Here is a 20,869-nt window from a genome sequence, read left to right as displayed (position 1 = left end):
TCTGCCCCTTTCTCTCTTTCTTCTTCTTTGGGAACTCCCACAATGCATATGTTAGAGCAATAAATATTGTCCTACAGCTTCCTTAGGTTCTTTCCCCTTTCTTTAATCTTTTTACTATCTTTCCTGAGACTCAGTAATTTCCATTGTCCTATCTTCAAGTTCACTGATTCTTCTGTCTCCTCAAATCTGCTTTTGAATCCCTCTAGTGAATCTTTTTTTTATTTCAGTTACTGTACTTTTAAGCTCCAGATTTTTTTTTTTTTTTAGGTTTCCTATCTCTTTATTGATAATTCTATTTTGTTTAAAGGATCGGCCTGAAGTGTACCTTTAAGGTCTCCTCAGGTCTTTTCTGAGTCTGCACATGCACAGTCCCTGGCCGAGCAGGGTCACTTTCTAATTTTCTTTGTATGTGCAGTTGTTTTTGAAAGTCCTAGTCTTAATGAATAGAGAAGGGAGAAAGGGTGCTTATCCTTTAAATGTCCTGAAGTCACTTCAGCTAGAGGGTGTGGGGCTTGCAAGAATGAAGCCAGGTACAACAACAGTGGCTACCCTTCTTTGTCAGTACTTCCTTGATCAGAGGCATCAATCAACAATCAGAGCACGGATCTCTGACATCTGGAGAACAGTGTCTTTATTGCCTGTCCTGGTTCCTGCAAGCTGTATGCAGGCTGCTCCAGGAATGGGTGCAGGGCTTCTGCGGCAAGGCTTGGAGTGGGGGCAGGGGGGGTGAAGATTGGTATCTGTTACTATGCTAAGAGCTGAAATTGGCCAAAATTAACCACAATTTACAATTTACTCTCAGGCTTCTCCTGGAAATTGCAAATCCTCAATAGAGTTCCAAAATAGTTATATCAGATTCTGCCAATGCAATTATTGTCTATCTGGGGAGACAGATTCCTAGTGATTCCTACTCCACAATCTTCTCAGAATCTTTCCCTGTAATTTGTTTTAAAACATTCTAAAGAATAAAGATGACCTAGAAATATACTGACCAAAAGATTTTCTGAAGCCATAAAAAGATCTGTAGTTCCATTGAGGGTTTTACACTTAAATATTTATTTTTTACACATATTTATGGAAATTTTTAAATTAAATTCTAAAACTATTGGATTCATAAAACAGACACAGCAATAAAAAAAAAAAAGATTTTGAGTCACTAGTAAAGAATTTATAAAGAATGTCTTGAATTTGGATTTGTGTGACCTGATAAGTCTCTTCCTCAGCTTAGATGTCATACTTGCGCGAATGAATCAATGGCTCCCTGAAAACTACACCACCACCTCAGCCCATCACCTAGATATTAAACAGCAAAAGATGCAATCATCTCTATGCATCTGAACACTCAAAATAAGAAATGAAGTTCTTTTATGAGACTGATAACATCAGAACGCTGGTTACAACATCATTTAACTAATGGCTAAAGCTAAAATGCCTCACACGAATGCAGAATTGTTCTTTTTGCCTGCCTGGAAATTATCCACAGCCAAATTATCTACTTTGGGGACCACCAAAAGTAGGGAAAACAGAAAAGAGCTCCCCATCAGATGATACTATTAGCAGACCCATGGATGGCATTCCACATAATGGCGAAACCACACTAATTCAGAAGTTTATCAATTGATGATGGAACTACAGATATGAGTAGCTGTGTCAGTTAATGGCACTATTCAGAAAGCCCAAATGGAAATGCTTAGAAGAACACAATTTGTTCCACAAGCGGAGTGCAAAATCAAACTACTGCAGATGAATTATTTGACGTAATAAAGGTTTTTTAAAATGAAATGATAGAAATATTGCAAGTATTTGTGCACTTGTGATTTTGCCACAATGTCAGGAAGATGTAAAGGCCCTTATACAGCATGAATTTTATCTAAAATCTTGAGATTCAAGTTAACACATGTTGTTTTATTCAGAGAGAAGTTCTCATATGTAAATGTTTGTCTACGGCTCTGAATTGCACATTGAATGATGAAACTAAAATGGGGAACTCTAACAAAATATGAGTTCCTAGAGTCCATCTGCTTTCAGCTTTCGGTGAATCATGGAATCAGAGTACCACTGTTTTTCATATCAAAGTGTGTTGGCATTCAAAGTAAGTTGTCAAGAATGTGCGAGCTGAAATAAAGATTTTTTACAAACGACTCTCACCTTGCAGATCTGTTGAAGGATATTCCTAGCTTAAACGAAATAGCTTACATGTTAACACTTTTGTTTATCTGAAGTTAAATTAAAAGCTGCAAATTTTGTAAATTTAAAAATGTGTAAAACATGTGTATGCATGCGCGTGCGCACACACACGTGTGTGTGTGTGTGTGTGTGTGTGTGTGTGTGTGTGTCAATAAATATGGATCCAAAGCAAAATGCTGATTCTGGTGAAATGAAGTTACATGGTTCACATGTGATATTTAGCTGATGTTATTAGTAAATTGTTAAGATCACTATGTGGACAACAATATGTGCTGAAATAATATGCTTTGACTTTATTTTGAAATACTTTATTAAAGTATGATTGTATTAGGTTGAACTGTATGAAATTGCCATTTTTTCAGGTCAAGAATGCCTCATACTTGCAATTTCATGTGGTTTACTCTATCGTTTAAAATCTATCACTATTATCATAATTTCCATAGGATTTGAAAATAGCCTTTTCAAGTATAAAATTTGATATCTAAAATAAGTTATGTATTTAACTATTGAAAGTCATTGAATTGTAAAGACCTAGATTGTTTGCCTTGAAACTGTTAGACAAAAGAACAGTTCTATACTCTTTAAACCACTGGATTTTGAGCTTCTTTGTTACAGCCATTTATTTTTACCTTTACAAATTGAGTTGGGAAACACTGCCTTCTCTGAGAGTTCTGTGGTATTATTGCTGGAAACTTAGCCCCAAGTCTGCTTCTCTAGCCTACTCCGTCCTCCCCAATGATTTTGTGAGCAATACAATATCCTTTTAATATCATTTCTTTTCTGGCTAAGCAGTAGAGTCAGCTTCCAAAGCTTGTTTATGACATAGCAAGCAAACAGAAGATATGAAGGAAGACAAAAATCACTGTAAGCCTTTCCTGTCGAGTGTATAACACCCATCATAACCAGGCTCCTGCCGAACTTCTTTATGTAAGGCTTTCCAGACCCCACTGAAACTCCTCTCCTCATTCATCCACGCTTATCTAATCCCTTCAGCTCTTCGCTCATTCGACAAACATTTATGGAGTACCTACTATGCACCACACACTAAGGAACAAAGACAAATAAAAGTGTACCAGCCGGAATTCACTAGGTTATGCTACGGTAATAAATGACCCTAAAATCTCAATGGCTTTAAACAATAATTTATTTCTTGCTTACTCTGCATCACTTCAGCTCCACTACAGGACACAAGCTGATAGAACAGCCTGGAATATTTGCTGGCCATCATGGCAAAGGGCAAAAGAAAAAAACATAGCAGACTATATGCGAGCTTTTAAAGCTTCTGACTCAAAATGACATGCCTCATTTAACTGGCCAAAGCAAATCCCATGGCCAAGTCTGATGTTAGTAGGGTAGAGAAGTATCCTTGAGAAGAGTAGTGTGTATTTGCAAACAAGAATATCATCTACCACAAAGAATCCAGTCTGTTCTTTCCCTCTGTGCTTCCTCTCTCTCTCTCTGTCTCTCTCTCTCTCTCTTATGTACTCCTCTATCTGCACTTACTATGTGATATCACAATTGAATGTATATGTGCCCATCCCTTCTTCAATATTGTAAGCTTCACAAGGAAGGGATCATGTCTTGTGCATCATCCCTACCTAGCTACATTGCTTGGTACCAGGTAACTATTATTTATTTGGGGAATAAAGGAGTAAATGAGTGGATCAAGTACTCCTGGCCCACAGAAGGTGTGAGATATGTCAGGGCACACTCACAGAACAAGCTGACTAGATAATTAGTAGAAATGGAATGACGATGGCTTCTTCAATTCACAGGCTTCTTCACCCAAGAGATAGAAGAATACCTCTACACTAAGATGACAATGGGCATGTAATTAGCATTTAGATGAGTATGTTCTTAGATGTGTCATCCTTTACTACTTGAATTTGTTGTCAATCTTTGAAGGAAGCTGGGAGAGAGGGGAGATGAAATAGCACTAACTGTGGCAAAAGCAGAAACATGAGAAGCTGATGACAAAGCAGGCCACCACAGTGACCTCACTGATAGAGGCTGCCCACAAGCAGTTGGGAGGCTCTCACTCTGGCATCAGGAATCTGTGCTCCACAAGATGATCTGAAAGCTTAACAAAAACTGTATCCCCGGGCAGACCACCATAGCACACTCAAAAGCTGTGTCAAGATGACGCCAACCAGTGGCGTTGGTCAAATAGTGTGAGCATAGCTGCCTTCCAAGATGACTTCAACTAGAAATAAATACAGGGGCATTAGACTGCCAGGCCACCTGGAACTCGGTTATTTTCTATGCCTTAGCTGTCTTTTCCACCACACTTGGCTCAAATGACCTTTAGCCATTCCAAATATTGAAACCAATCCCACAAGGCAAGAATTTGCTATCATTGAGCCACAAGCTCTGCAAAAGAAATATTCTACCATTGGGGGTGTGGGGCAAGATCAATGGAAAACTTGCAATAATAATAGAATTACACAATGTCGGAATTGGCAGAAACTTAAAAGACCAATCATTTAGACCCCCTCATTTTGGAGCTCTGGGCTGGAAGTTCCTTGAGGACAGAACCCGTGTCTCTTTGTATATCCAGTGCCCAGGAGGGGTTAGCCTATAAATGGTAGTTAATAACTGTTTATTGAGTAAGAGTAGAGGTGAAGAGGAAGTAAAAAATCGTTAAGTGAAAAAATAATTGAATGAAAGAGTGAACAAATGAACGCAATGTGGAAACTGAGACCCAAAGAAAAGCAGTATTGTTCCCCAAATTACACGGTGACTTAGAAGCAGAGCTGTATTAAAAGCCAGGCCCTCTTGCATCCAGCCTGGGCCTTTTACTGTGTAACTAGGCTGTGTTAACCACTGTCCCAGCTCAGGGGCTCCCAAGCTGCTTCCTCCCAAACCCCTACCCCTACACTTCCCAGTAAGGTTTTGGAGACTTCCCCTTCACCACATTCTCAACAGCTGGGTGTCTAGGACCCCATGCTAAGCTACTTCTCTTGGATTTACAGGTGAATGAGAGAAAGAAGGGTGGGAGAACTGTCCTCACAACACGACAATCCTGCTGCAAACCTTCTGAGTAAAATGCCGGTGGCTGTGGAAGTGACGCTTCATAGACCCCCACAAAAAGCCCAGTCATCCTCGCCAGGGCTCAGATGATGGATGATGCCCATTCAAGGATGAGCCCTGGCGTGGTTCCCAGTTGGCTCCCGGGTGCTTGTGCCAAGCCCACCAGGCCCCACTTGCTGGTCCCAGAGGGAAACCCCCTCCCTCCTGCTTCACTGACCTTCTGAACCTCTCCTGCTTCACAGCTTTGTAGCTATGCCCCAGTCCTCTCCTAGTCACAGAGGGCATGGGCTTTTGAAATGCAAAGCCAGGAAGATGTCTTCTTTTCTCTGCTTTTCTCTAAAGAGAGGGAAAAAAAAAAAAAATGATAGGGCATGGGGCTAGGGGACTAATCAATATCTCAAATATTATCCAGCCACTCAGCGCTTGAGGGTTTTCAGGACACTATCATCAGATTATTTTATTGGACTAAAAATATTCAAACAATAACGTTTGTTTGTATACATTCTAACATGTTTATTTAAAATTCGTGTCCTGACGGTATTCCTATCTTGCAGTGCCACCTCTGATGGAACTTCATCACCATGGGCCCTTCCTTAGTCTTTACCGGTGTAAAATTTGTTGTAAAAATATTTAAAGGCTGTTGTCTGTGGGAAGGAATACTCAGTTCTCAGTCCCATGTGCCCCTCCAGGGGTCTTGGGGCTGAGTGTCTGTCTGAGTCAGTCCTCAAGCATCTGAAAGTACAGTGGCCATATCAGAAGTAGACGCCATAATCAAAGATTTGTTAACTGATTTCAATTTTTAAAAAGTAATCCCCACTGCTGTGTGAACCTCCAACTATCTCCACTCACTGCCTAAATATTCCTTTCCAATTCTACTCCATGTAAATAGGAAGAAAGGTAAAGAGGGAGGGAGGAATTCTCTAACTCCCTAGTAAATGCCAAGCTCTGAACTGTCCCAGGAAAGTCACCAAGGTCAGGGCCAGCTGTCTCACTCTCTCCTGAGGTTTGTACATTTGCATGACTATGAAGTCTCTTATTACAGACTATCTAAAACCTAACGACTTAATATAAAAACCCACCCGATAGCAGCATATGAACACAAAGGCCTCTGGTCATCCTCACTAAAGCACAGCTGAAAACTGAGTCCTTTACCCCACATTTCAGGGGAAGCACATCTTCCATCTGCCCCAGTTATCCAAAGCTTCCTGTGCTCTGGACTATGTTGAACTGCCAGATGTTGGATCTTTTGTAGAGAGAGAAATACACCCATTCTCCACACTCACAGCCATCACTTCAGTCACCAGATAGCTCGGACTACTGGCACAAAATACACCTATTTCTTTAAAAACTTCTACTTAGTTCATCAAAAGGGAAGTGCGGGGACCTGTACTAGGCGTAGCTCAGGAAACATGCGGAGCTGGTTATTTGCTTTTTAACACCGAGAGGCCATAAGGTGGGACAGGCTGGCCAACTATGGGGCACCGAGCGAGCCAGCGTAGGAAAATCACCTCAGGAGGCAGAGGCAGCAGATGCTGGAAACATGTTCTATTTAAGGCTTTTTGGCTGCTCAGTTGGAGCTGGCTGGCAGTCAGGTTGTTGATGCCAGGAATATTTAACTTAATTTTTCCCCCTGTAAACACTGTGTGAACTCTTAATCCAGAGAGCCCATTTCCCAGGAATAATAATAATGAGATTTTATTGCATACATGAATGTTCCAGTTGCCTTCCTTACTCCATTATTCCACTGAAATATTCCAGAAACTGCTGATGCTATTTTTGAAATGGTAGGAAAGGGCAGAGACCACTGTCCATCGCCAACAAAGCCTGCTCCTGTTGCTTCAAGTACTCACTGTGCCCCCACCGACCAGGTCATTGGGAGCTATACAAAAGTACCTAAAGGTGGAGATTTTCTATTGATTTTAGTGTCACTTTGGATTACTGAAAACACATGCTATAGTTTCAGAATAGGACTCTGAGCAAGACAAGAGCTTGAGGTAGACAAGAGCTAGAGGAAGATGCTTCTCCAGAGGTGAAGTATAAGGAAGCTGATTTCAGGGGTGGGCTAGTCCACCCCCAGATCAGGACTCCTCCTTTCCCTCTGGGAGCCTCCCATCTAGCCACAGAGGAGGGGAGACACGTTCAAATAAAAATATTTACATATGTAAGGGAAATCTCCATTTGTAAGGGTGTCTCTTTCGCTGTCCGGGGAAGAAGGGATGACCTCAGCTCTAGAAACTCAACAACGCAGGGCACAAATCTGCATGGCAACCTTGCCTTTGTTCACTGTGCTTTTCCTGGTAACTTCCCAAAACTGACCCCCTTGGTCCCCAACACCTTTTGTTTTCAACTGAAGATGGTATTTAAGGTGGTGGTCTCAGCCATTTTGACAAGTTACTCCTGTATTCTTTCCCATGAATACAGGAGGTACACACGTTATTAAATTTTTGTTTGTTTTTCCCTTGCTAATCTGTCTTTTATTTCAAGATTATCTCTGCCAAAAGCCTAAAAAGGTAGGGGAGAAATTATGTTTCCTCTCCTACAGAGCCTATTGTATAGGCTATACAACATAGCCTAGGTGTATAGTAGGCTATACCACCTAGGTTTGTGTACTCCATGATTTTGCAAAATGATGCAATCGCCTAATGAGGCATTTCTCAGAATGTATCCCATCCTTAAGTGGCTCATGACTATATACACAATTCTAAGGTCAGGGGAGAGGTCTAGCTAAGATAGAAATTTGGGAACCTGTAGATAGTATTTCAAGCCACAAAACTGGATGAGATCACCAGGGAACAATTTGAAGATAGAAAAGAGAAAAAGTTCAAGGACTGAGCCCTGGGATACTCCAATGTTTAGGGATCAGAGAGATGAGAAGGAATCAGCAAAGGAGATTAGAAACATTAGCCAATGGGATAAAAATAAAAACAGGGCCGATGGCATCCTGGACTATAAAACTTTTTTTTAGCAATTTGTTACTTTCTGGCTCTAGATCATCTTGTATTTTCCTGATCCCAGTCCTAAAATCAGCCATTTCTTTAAAAGGATCCTAGTTCTTTTTCTTAGAGGATGATATTACTGTCTAGGCCATGAGTGTGTTCATTGCTACTGGGATATCGTTGCTCCTAGGTCCTCTCAGCATATAAAGCTAGGTAATGTATGTATGTATATGCTCGTGCACAAATACACACATATCTATAATTATTATTCCTTCTCTAGCTATCCATACATCTATCTATCTATATGTACATACACTTATATTAAGCTAAACCTAAGTTCATACTGCTGTCTCTGACTCAACTCCAGTACCACGGGGTCCACTCTAGCCTTGTCTTGCTTATCTGTCAATGAGAAATGTGGCCCCCACCAAAGAAGGTCATTCTTGACCTTGACTGAGCAGTTTCTGTGGAATGCAGGGATCTAAAGCCTGGTTGAAATGTGTTTCAGTGAGAATGAAAAGAGAGAAATTGGAGTCAGCAATTATATGCTAAAGAGTGGTTCTCAACTTTTAGCGTGCCTCAGAAACACCTGAAAGGCTTGTTAAAGCACAGATTGCTGGGCCCCACTCTCAGAATATCTGATTGAGTAGACTTGGGGTGAAGCTTGAGAATTTATATTTCTAACAAGATCCCAGGTGATACCGATGCTGCATCTCAAAGTACACTTTGAAAACCGCCAGACTCAAGGAATTTTGCTCAAAAAAAGGTAAGAAATGGAGCAGTAGGTGAAGGGTGAAGTGGGTCATGAGAAGTGTTTGCGGTGTTTGTGCATGTATGTGTGTAAGGAAAGAAGTTGTGAGCAAAAGGCCCCAGGGCTATGCAATAAACCTGACAAGCTCAGTGATGCCACACGGCAGGACTGACAAACTCAGAGACCAAAAGTAACCGTACAGGATGGTCTTATCACAAATTCCTAACTGGGCAAGCCATAGCAGGTAGTCATGTCTCAGGCCTGTAGCTTCCTTAGCAAAGGTCAATCTTTGCCTCAGGTGAGCTCTGTCCATTGCTCTTATGCATCAACGATAACATACCTTTGAAATGTCAGAGTAATTTTCTTTTCCTACCTTCCAAAGGCACAACCACCAACACCAGAGCACAAGACCACTAAAGCACAAGACCATAGAACCCCTCATTGTTCCCTTGTTCTCCACATACCATCTCTATGTGCTGTGAATGTTAATTATTAACTATCCTGTATCCACCAGTGTAAAAGAAGTATGTGTTTCTCCATCTTGCCTTTTATCCAATCCTAGAGATTTCCCCGCTATGCTTTCTCCCACCCCTTAATCTACCAAAAATGGATTTAATGTAATCCTCCTTATGTCTCCTTTGATTCTAACATATAAAAAGGAGCTATAAAACTGCAAATCTCCATTAAAATTTAGCTTCCTGGCATATGTCGTCAGATTGGCTCAAATAAAGTCATAAAAATTCTCTACAGGTTTGGACATTCCTTACATCGACAAAGGAAAGGTGCATTCATAAGTCTAATAAGAAGAGTCCAGTAAAGAAGAAGAGAGAGGAGTGGTGGAGATGGCAAGGAACGGCTGGAGCAAAATCCTTGAGCTGCTGAGAGAGGACAGACTCAGTGCCAAGAAAGACCTGGGCTTAAAGAGGAGAATGTTGAGATCTTTCCCAGGAACAGGAGGAAAGGCAGACTATGTTAGAAAAAAATGGAGGTAGACAAGGAGATGTGGTTGTGGGGTCTCATAGATTTTCTTCCGATTGTCTCTTATTTCTCGGTGAAAGAAAGTACAATGTCATCAGCTCAGATGGAGCCTGGGGGAGACAATGTTAGAGGCTGGAGGTGGAAGACTGATCTAAGCACCTAGGAAAATGAGAGAGTGCATAGATTCAGGAAATATGGAAGGATTGCTGCATGGCATCAAGGGCCCTCTTGGGGTTAGTGATCAGGAATTGGAAGTGAGATGGTCAGGGTGGTGGTGGGGGGTTTTCCAGCCACATGCAGAAGCACAGGAGCAGGGGTGGTGTACAAGAAGAGTTGGATTTGAACAGGATGTGGTTTTGCAAGGGAAGACAATGAAGAAAGAGAGGAGCAGATTTGCCTTGTTGACTCCGATGAAAGCACTTTCAATTTCTGTTTGCCTTATGAAATATTCAGTATAAATACTTTCTAAATTTATCCTTCCCATTATTGAAGCAATAATAATAGCAATTTTGGAAGGCTGTGAACATCATGGCAACATATTTATAATACACTGTTACTGGGAAAAAATAGATTACAAAACTGGGTATGTCCTGGGATTACACTTAAATAAAAATGATGAAAGAATGTGGACAAATCTGGGTCCAGGGAGAAGTAAAAATGGTTTTACTCACTTAGTGTTGGGACTTAGGGGGCATTTCTTACTTTTCTTTCTATTTATGTTCAGTTTGGGTCATTAAATATTATATTAGTATCTATTGATGTTAGGACTGTGCTAGGCTCCAAGAGCACAAAAAAGGAGGAGGATGCAAAAAAGAAGAAAGAAGAGGAGGAGAAATTATAGTTCTCTCACTTAAGGAGCTGATAGGCTAAGAAAGATAATTGCTATGTTTTTGCGTGCATAACAAATCATTATATTAAATGTATTACCATAAATGGAGCAATAGGATGTTAGTCTCTTTAACAGACTACACTGGTTAACATTCTTTTGGTTGTAAGTAGCAGAAACCTACTAAAATTAGCTAAAGCAAAAGGGAGATCTGATATAAGGACTAGATCACAGAACCCATGAGACACCGGGGCCCAGAAGCAAGCTGGAAGCAGGGAGCTGAACACGGTCTGCCTCTCACTTCGACTCCGCTCTCATCCCTCTCTCTTCCTTCCTCTCCTCCTCAGTCTGTGTGGTGAAAAATAATGGTCTAGTATTCTCTCTCTCTCTCTCTCTCACTCCCTCCCTCTCTTCTTTTTCTTTCCCTCCCTCCTTCCTTCAACACTCGAGATATTCCTGGCTTGGGTCAGACGGCCATTACTGAACTGATGAAATAACAAAAGGGCCTAAGAAAGGAATTTTGGCCACATTTGGGTCAGATGGCCATCTCTGAACCAATCAAAAGTGCTAAAGGGCTATGTTATAATTTCAACCATAGCTACTGAGAGTCCCACTTCTGTAAACATGTGGATAAAAGGGAGAAGCCATTCTCAAAAATAGCAGAGCTGTCATTCCAGTAGGTATCAGTTACATTCCTTCCCCTTTCCACCTAACACATGCACACTCTCTTACATTTAAAATATAAAATTCCAAAATTGCCTTGCATAACATAATCATGACTATCTTCTCCCCATTGCAAAGTCACATCCAGAGGCTACACTGAGAGGAGTTTTCACAGAGCCAACTCTTTTTCACTCAGGATCTTTCGTTAGTATCCATTATTTCTTTAGTGCGATCCCAATCTGGTCCAGATATGGCACTTTCTGTTTTTGCGACTGGTGGTAAAATGATAAACAGAACTCACCCCTACCCCATATACAATGGTGGAGAAAAAACAAGATAACAACAACAACAAAAACCTTCAATTGATCACTCTCCCAAAATACGTATCTTACTCTTTTTTGTTAGATACAGTAAGGTACGTGAAATTATTGGTGTTTCATAGATTATTAGTAAGTTCCATTTGGGAGGAATTCCATTTGACAATACTCTATGACCCAAATATTTTCACTACTTCTAAAGCCGTAGGTTTGAATGATACTCCAGGAACAGGGTCATGTCCATACAGTTGCTTTTCTTAGAAAAAATGAGAAATCTGTCCATCCTATTTACATTTATTATGTTTATATCTTGAGCCATATGTGGAAAATTGGAATGTGGGATAAGGTAGCAAGGTGACATTCCTCTAAAACAACATTGGGATCCTGTCCCTGTACCTCAGGCTGTATCCTGGTCCTAAATGCTACATCCTTTGGTCCAATGCAGGACCTAGAAGAGGGTGCTTCGGGGGAACCTAGGTCTTCCAAGACCTCTAATTGCCAGATCTTACATCTTCCCAATCAGAATCTCAATCTTTATTTTAGAAATGGAGTATAACAGAGAATGTAGCTATTATTATTCACCCAGATGTATGATTTTTTTACCTTAAGTAGCCTCAGTTCACTAGCTACTAATAGGAAGGACATACCTGGCTGAGTTATATCCTTGTTCTGTCATTCTCTGTCTACTTTCATCCAGGCCCCTGGGACTAAAGCTTATCACTGACTGTGACTCCACCTTGAAAACATAGAATGCAGCCTTGCCTGCCTCCAGTTATAATGCTCACTTTCCAGGGCCAGGTTCTCTACTAGTCAAGACTCCATTAGTTATATTTGAAAGATGTCTTCCCAAAAGATGTAAAACAAAGTCCATGAGAGTGGGGAATCGCTGGTAGGGATGCTACCCAATTTCAATAATATGAACTAAAACCAGGGCTTTAATTCTAATCATGTATCTGTCTCCCATATTTGCTCCCCCAGTCACCCTCATCAATGCCTCTCACCACAGAATGGTTTTCTCTGTTTTTCAGGCAACAGGATGGCAAATGTGGCTGCCAAGAGCTTCTGAGCTCACATGTTACTAGTCTATGTTACTAGACTGCAGGGAAAATAGCTTTTCAACTCCCAACTGGTTACATGAGCCCATCAAGAGTAGCAAGGCAGCCTCGTTCACAAATGTAGCTAGGGAACTGCCACTGTAACCACAGAGAATGGGGGTGGACAGTTCCTAGATAAAGGGTGGGGATACACTTGGTTAACAAACAAATAAACTGTATGCCAACACATTTAGATAATGTAGATAAAATAAATTCCTAAAAAGATACAAACTATCAAAAATGACTCAAGAAAAAAATAGAAAATCTGAATAAACTTATAATAATTAATATTAAGCAGTAACATTAAAACTTTCCACAAGGAAAAGCCCAGTCCCAAAAGGCTTCACTCATGAATTCTTTCAAGTGTTTAAAGAAAAAAGTGCCAGTTCTTCACAAACTCTTCCAAAAAAATAAAAGAGGAGAAAAGACTTTCCAATTCATTCTATGTGGCCAGATTCCAAACCCAAAGACATTACAGGAAAATTAAAGTCCAATATTTCTTACAAATATAGACACAAAAATCCAGAACAAAATATTAGCAAACCAAATCCAGTAACATTTATAAAGGATTAATCACCATGACCAAGTAGAATTTATCCCAGGAATGCAAAGTTGTTTTAACAGCCAAAAATCAATTAATGAGATATATCATATCAATAGAATAAAGGACAATACCACATGAAAATCTCAGTATATGTAGAAAAAACATTTGACAAACTCTAACACCTTATCATGATAAAAACACTTGGCAAACTTGGACTATAAAAGGAAACTTCCTCTATCTGATAAAAATGTATCTGAAAAACTCACAACTAACATCATATTTAGTGGTAAAAGACTGTATGCTCTCTATGTAAAATCAAGAACAAGACAATGTTGTCCATTCTCACCATTTCTATTCAAATTGTATAGGAGATTATAGACAAGGCAATTAGGCGAGAAAAAAATAAAAAGCATCCAGATTAGAAAGAAGCAAATAAAACTATCTCTCTTTTGACACAATTTTATATACAGAAAATCCTGATGAATCCACTGAAAACCTATTAGAACTAATAAACAAGTTCAGAAAGGTTGCAGGACACAAAAACAATATATAAAAATCAGTTGTATTTCCATACATTAGCAATGAACAATGTGAAAATTTAATAAAATAATTCCATTTACAATAGTAACAAAATAATACTTAGAAATAATCTTTTAAAGGAATACAAACTCTGAAAAGTACAAAACATTGTTGGAAAAAATTAAAGACCTAAGTGAATAGAAAGACATCCCATCCCATGTCAATGGATAGGAAGAACATTGTTAAATTGGCAATGTTCAAATTAATCTACAGATTTAGTGCAATACTCATCAAGATCCCAACCGGCTGTTTTTTTAAGAATTGAATCACTTAACCTAAAATTTATATGGAAATAAAAAATACCCAGAATAGCCAAAATCATCTTGAAAAAGAGCAAAGGTAGAAGACTCACAAATTCAAATTCCAAAACTTACTACAAAGCAACAATAATTAAGACAAAAGGATGACATAGGTCAATCGAATAGAATTGGAGTCCACACATCAGCATTCACATTTATGTTCAATTGATTTTCAACAGAATATCAAGACAATTCAATGAGGAAAAAATGGTCTTTTTAATAAACTGTGCTGGGACAATTGGATACCTACATTATAAAAGAATGAACTTGTACCTATTATTCACATTCACATCGTACACAAAAACTCCAAATGGATCATAGACCTAAATGCAAAGGCTAAAACTATAAACCTCTTATAAGAAAACATAGGTGTAAACCTTTGTGACGTTGGGTTAGACATGACCTTGTTAGATAAGATTCCAAATGCATATGCAGCAATGGAAAAAATAGATAAATTATACATGACCAAAATTTAAAAAATTTATGCTTCAATGGATGCCATCAAAAATGTGAAAAGACAACCCATAGAATATGAGAAAATATTTGAATATTATATATCTGATAAGAGAATTATATACCGAATGTATAAAGAATTCTTACAACTCTATAATAAAAAACAAATAACCCAATTTAAAAACTGGCAAAGAACTGAAAAACAGTTCTCCAAAGACATACAACTGGCCAATAAGCACATGAAAAGACACTCAAAATCATTAACCCCATTAGGGAAATGTAACTGATAACCACAATGGTATATATGCAACTTCACACCCACTATGATGGCTATAATCAAACAGACAGATAATAACAGGTGTTGGTGAAGATGTGGAGTAACTGGAACTCTCATACCCTGCTAGTGGGAATGTAAAATGATGCATCCACTTTGGAAAACAGTGCCACAGTTCTTCATAAGATTAAATATGCAGTAATCATATTATTCAGCAATTCCATTCCTAGATATATACCCAACAAAAATTAAGACAAATATCCACGCAAAAACTTGTACACAATATTCATAGAAGCATTATTCAAAATAGCCAAAAAGTGGAAACAACCCAAATGTATATTAACTGATGAACTGATGAGTAAAATATGGTATATCCAGACAACGAAATATTATTTGGCAATAAAAAATAACTGATGAACTGATAAGTAAAATATGGTATATCCAGACAATGAAATATTATTTGGCAATAAAAAGTAATGAAGTGCTGATACATACTATAACATGGATGAAACTTGAAATATTAAGTGAAGGCATTGATCACAAAAGGCCACATATTGTATGAATCCATTTATATGAAAGGTCCAGAATGGACCTTGGTTGGAGAGAATTGGGGAGGACTGCTAATGGGTAAAAGACTTCATTTTGAGGTGATGAAAATGTTCTAAACTTAATTTTAGTGCTGGTTGCACAACTCTGTGAATATACTAAAAATCATTAAATTGTACACTTTTAATTGTATGGAATGAGAATTATATCTCAACAAAACTGTCATAAGAATAAAAAACAATATCGTAATCAAGTCTTGAGATAAGACCCAGAGCAGAAAATGTTGAGACTGGAAGCATTTCAGGTTTAGTGAAAAGAGGGATCTTCAAGAAACCTAATTCTTAAATTCGGTTAAAGTGATATCAGAGTTTATTTTTCTTAAACTTGCTTTATTAGGGAACTTAGCATTTGTTTAGGCTTGGATGTTTTAATAAAGAGTTGTCTTTTTATTTACAATTTGGGATAGGAAAAAGTGTTAACTCTTTTATACTGGAACGTCCCCAAATCACCAACTTTCATATATGACAGTATACTCTAATTACAACCTTAGATGAGGTACGAAACTCTCCAGAGTGAAATCTGTTAACCTAAACAAACAAAAAGCCAGCAAAACTTTCATATTACATATCCTTGATAATAAGCTTAATGTGAATTAAACCATAGAATGAAATATTGGAGAGATGCTTCATTTTAATTTCAAGGCCCTGGACTTGGTAGCATTTGGAGAGATTCCAAACATTATTTTATAGTGTCAGTGAGTCAGTTCTCAAGCTTAAGTGTCTTTTGTGACCTAGAACTGAGATCAGGTATAATTGGTGAAGCAACTGAGAAAATGTCTCAAACAGATCCAGAAATCAACATCAAATTGTAAGAGCGATTGCAATTGAGGTAGATATGCCTGTAGCCTCTTTGACCACAAAAGTTTTGAACATGGAACATATTTCACTCATAATAAAGCAATATAATTTAAAAATTGAAATTATTCCACTAAACATTAAGTCCTTTTCAGTGGATGTTTAGAATCCTCACTGGCCATGACTTAGGCCTCATTTCCAGAGTGAAAAGTAATTATTTTCCATCCAAAATAATTCTATGACTTTCAAATCTCCTCTATTTTGGAGAACTCATTTTAGTGAAACTATAGTTTCCTACTTCTACTGCCTTTTCTGCATACAAACTTCTCCTTGTAAAAATTTAGTTTGCTCAGATTCTCTTCTCCAAAAAACAAACAAACAAACAAACAAACAAACAAAAACATGCTGGCTAAATTTCACTTTGGAAAACCTCAATGTTAAGAACTTAACCCTACATCACCCTGCTAAAACTTAGCTCCCCTAAACACAACCAGCCATGTCCCCTCCCTGCCACCAGAGAAAGGAGTAGTCCTTTCTATCAATACTATCAGCAATTTTAAAATACAAAGCTTTTTTTTCTTCTTCAATTTTCCCTTGGTATTGGGTACATTTCTATTATATTTTTTCCTAAAGAGAAAGTAAATTTTTACCATTTTGCTCAAACAATTTAAATGGCTTATCAAATCCACTGAACACACTTCAATCAGCTTATTGTTCTCAGTAGCATTAGAAGGTTGAAGGCTCCCATGAAGCTTTCTCTGTTTCTCCTATCTCTTTGGCTACACTTCCTTGGTCACCTTTGATATTACTCTTCTTCTACCTGATGACTGGGGACTACACAGCATCTGTTCAAATTGGAGCTCTTGACCTTCCCCATGATCACCTTCCTTCTCTGCTCTTCCATCTCTCAGTAAATAGCATCTCCACCCACCTGGTTTCTTAAACCAGAAACCTGCCCAACCTAGGTCAGTCAGACACTGTGTCCTCAGAATTGGAGAAAGTCATGCTTGAGCAGACAGACAAGACTGACAAGGGTGGTATCCATTTTCTCTGAGCCCTGCCTGAATTGTCCAGTGCTTCCTGTCCCCCAAAGCCTGTTTCCTCTGCCCCTCCATCTGTTCTCTAACTGCCTGTGGATACTGTGGGCTCTCAGCCACCCTTCCATCTTGCTTTGACTTGAGTTCACAAAGAAGTCTAACTTAAACATGTACCCTGCAGTGTGAAACCGGAATGCAGAGGGCAGGGTGGGGGATGGAATGAGTGAGAACTCAGGAAGAGATTGTTTTCCAATGCTTACAGAAGCAGTTCAGTGTTTTAGTAACTGGTACAGTCTATGCTGGACAACAGTCAGGTATCAGCCCTGAATATGTGCTCAAAAAGAAACAGCTAAGATCTGTAACTCAGAACATCTTGGGGAGAAGAGAAAAGGAAGACTTTCATTTTGAGCTTTACACAAGCCCCATACCACTTGAATTTTTTTTACAACCAACATATCCTACTTTGTGTGATTTTTTTTAGATGTAGCAAAACAGCAAAGATATGCTATTCTCTATGAGCTTCTGGAAAACCATCCCAAGATCATAGTAAGTTACTAACCTGACATTGTTGTATAAAACATGAGAGCCAACATTTTCATCACTCCAGACCATGGTACTGATGATGGATAAACAAGAAGGAACGTTTTGGGCCAGCTAGGTAATCATCCAATCTCAGTAACTTAAGCCAAGTAGCAAGATGTTAAAAAAGACACCTAAAAAGTCTCATCCTGGCACCTTTTCCTCCCTTCTGTTCTGACAAAGGGAGGAACAAAGGTGAAGTCGAATGTCCACAAATTCAGGCAATGCTCAGGGTATTCCTTGGTCTCCCTGGAATGCATGCATGGCTGGAGACAACAGGGACAGCTGACTCAACCCCTGATCCCAGCCACATCCAGAAGCTCAGAGCAGGTGAGGCCCTCCAGCAACAGGAAGCCACAACAGTTACCCATAAAGCAGTGTTGTCCAAAATGAGGGCCCTGGAGCAGCAGTAGCAGCATCACCTGGAGCTGGTTAGGAATACAAATTCTCACAGACTCCACACCAGCTGAATCAGGTCTGGGGATACAAAACCCAGCAATCTGCATTTGAACAAGACCTCTAGGGAATCTGATGGGCTAGAATCTCTGCCTTAGGACACTTGGTTTCTCTTAAGGGAACCCACTGCTAGAGGCCACTTGAATGGAGGAAGAGATGCATGGAGCTCTTGACAAGAGGAAGTAAGCTTCTTCCTTGAAACCTTGGTGAGAAACTGTACATTCAGGCTGCTGTTTGTGTATACCATAACTTGTATCACAGGAGCTTTGAAGCTTCTATCATTATTACATACAATAACGAAAATATTGATATTTTAAATCAAAAAAAAAAAAAAAAAAACAAAGAAAGGCAAGTTGAACATCGGACCTGGGATGATTTAAGAAGGGACTTTCCTTTCTGAAGAAACACATCCTACCTACACCAGCCTTGTCCAAGCTTGAAATTCCACCATCAGATACCCACTCCTTGGGTGTGGCAGCCTTGAAGATTGTCAGCTAACACCTCGGTGGCATTATTTCAGTGGAGCATCTTAGAAACCAGAGCAAGATCCTGGGTGGAAGGAGGAGGTGGCCGAGCTACTGAAAAGGAAAGTAAGATAAGAGATGAAAACGGAAGTACCTCCTTCGCTGTTCTTCCTAACTCTAAACCTTGATGGGGATGAAGGAGTGAACACTAGGGAGGATGCTAGAAAGTTGTTTCTTGAAACAAGTGTCTTGGGAGATTTCAAGTGAGTTTCATCTCGCTTTCAAAATTGTGCTGTAACTCTTCCAATTTCCCTCAAGAGGCAATATGAGGGAGGGTCAGTGGTTCTCTTAAAACATAAACTCAGAACTCTGCCATGAGCTGTGTGACAAGAAGTTACTTAACCTCTCTGTGCATCAGTTGTCTGATCTGTGAAATGTGGCAATAGTACAAGTAAGGTGCCTGGCATGTAGTAAATATGAGCTTTCATGATTATATCAAGATTTCTATTATTGAGTTAAATGAATGGAGACATCATAGTAAAATATTAACAGACAAAGGCTGCCTGGGAACAAGAAACAAGCATTTCAATTCATGTTGTTTATGTTTGAGTTTCTTGAACTCTAATCACATTGAAACACCAAGAATATCTACTTTTCTCATTTGGAGCCTCTTGGAGGGACTGGCAACATCCCAGGTCCTCCCATGTTTTGGCTGTAAACTGTGTGTGGGCAGCAGGTGGCCTGCTGACCCCCCAATGGGCAGCATTGTCACAGGTGAAGAAGAGATGTTAGTCAGGAAACCTATAGGGCAGTCTCAACCACAGGTCAGACTCATTCTGTACAAATTAGAGACCTCTCCCAACCAGGAGGACTGAGGTGGTTCCTTTAAAACAGCAAGACAAGTGGCCCAGGACAGAAGGCCTGAGGGCCAAAAATACCAACAAGAAAGGGTACAGTTATAACTAACTATAACACAGTAACAAAAACTGTTATTATATATACAGCCATAAATAAAGATTATAGTTCACAGGATCCTTTGAGGTTAAATGTGGCTATGTATTTAAATTTTGACCAATGGAATATAAATAAAAGTGATCTTACACTCTTCTCTCTTCTTTTGCTCTGCTGCCTGGAATGCAGACATGATGGCTGGAGGTCCAAGCAGCCATACTGCACTGTGAGGTGATCTTCAGCCCAGAAGCCTGTGCTAATGTAGAGAAGCAGAGAGACAAAAGCCTGAGTCCCTGACAATTATGTGAAACTACCATCCAGTCGTAAACTGCTACTTCCAGATTTCTTTTCTATGAGCGAGAAATGAACTTCCAACTTATTTAATCCACTGTTATTTTCTGATACATGCGGATAAATGTAATTCTAACTGATATAGAAATTTAACATGTTATCTAATAAGATTTTCTAAGTTTATGAGTATACAACATAATCAAGGAAACTAGATATTTGATGCTGGTGCCTACAGAAAGGAATAATGAATATCTCAAATAGCAAATAAAAGATAAAGAGGAAGCTTTCATAATAAAAAATTTTTTCAATAGAAAATTTTTTAAATCTTAAATTTGTATGGAGTTAATATCACAGTATCAAATTATATAAAGCAAAAACTGGCAGAACCACCAGGAGAAATAAATCCACAAAGCTGGTGATTTTAACAGTCTTTCTTAGTAACTGACGAAACAAGTAAGGAAACAAACAAGAGGCAGTAATAATGTAGAAAGTTTAAACAATCCAGTCACCCCTCTGGGTATATTCCAAAGAAATGAGATCCTCTGTTCACTAAAAATCATGTTCAAGAATATTCATAGCACTTTTATTTCTAGTAGCCAAAAATTGGAAATAATCTATGTGATTATCAATAGCAGAATGGATAAATCAGTATGTTCACGAACATAATACTACACACCAATGAAAAGGCATGGGCCGCCAATACAGTTTACTCTTCAAGCACATAGATGTGATGTTGAATGAAAGAAATCGGTTACAGAGT

General features: G+C 39.0%; 1 protein-coding gene across 2 annotated transcripts in view; it reads right to left on the bottom strand.

Annotated features, from left to right (window-relative positions):
* FRMD3 (FERM domain containing 3) overlaps positions 1-20,077 on the bottom strand; it is a 268,015-nt gene extending 247,938 nt beyond the window's left edge. The window contains exons 1-2 of one of the 2 annotated variants that reach the window (XM_025049729.1): positions 19,969-20,077; positions 18,819-18,981 (exon numbers count right to left, since the gene is read on the bottom strand). The gene's annotated coding sequence lies outside the window, so the exon portion shown is untranslated. The remainder of the gene's footprint in view (positions 1-18,818; positions 18,982-19,968) is intronic. The other variant, XM_025049730.1, reaches the window with a different exon arrangement.
* Between the last annotated feature and the right edge of the window lie 792 nt (positions 20,078-20,869).

The sequence above is a fragment of the Pteropus alecto genome, unplaced genomic scaffold (assembly GCF_000325575.1).
Source record: "Pteropus alecto unplaced genomic scaffold, ASM32557v1 scaffold206, whole genome shotgun sequence".
Taxonomy (NCBI): Eukaryota; Metazoa; Chordata; class Mammalia; order Chiroptera; family Pteropodidae; genus Pteropus; species Pteropus alecto.
The sequence above is the reverse complement of the archived record's forward strand: the minus strand, read 5'-3'. Positions and strand labels throughout refer to the sequence as shown.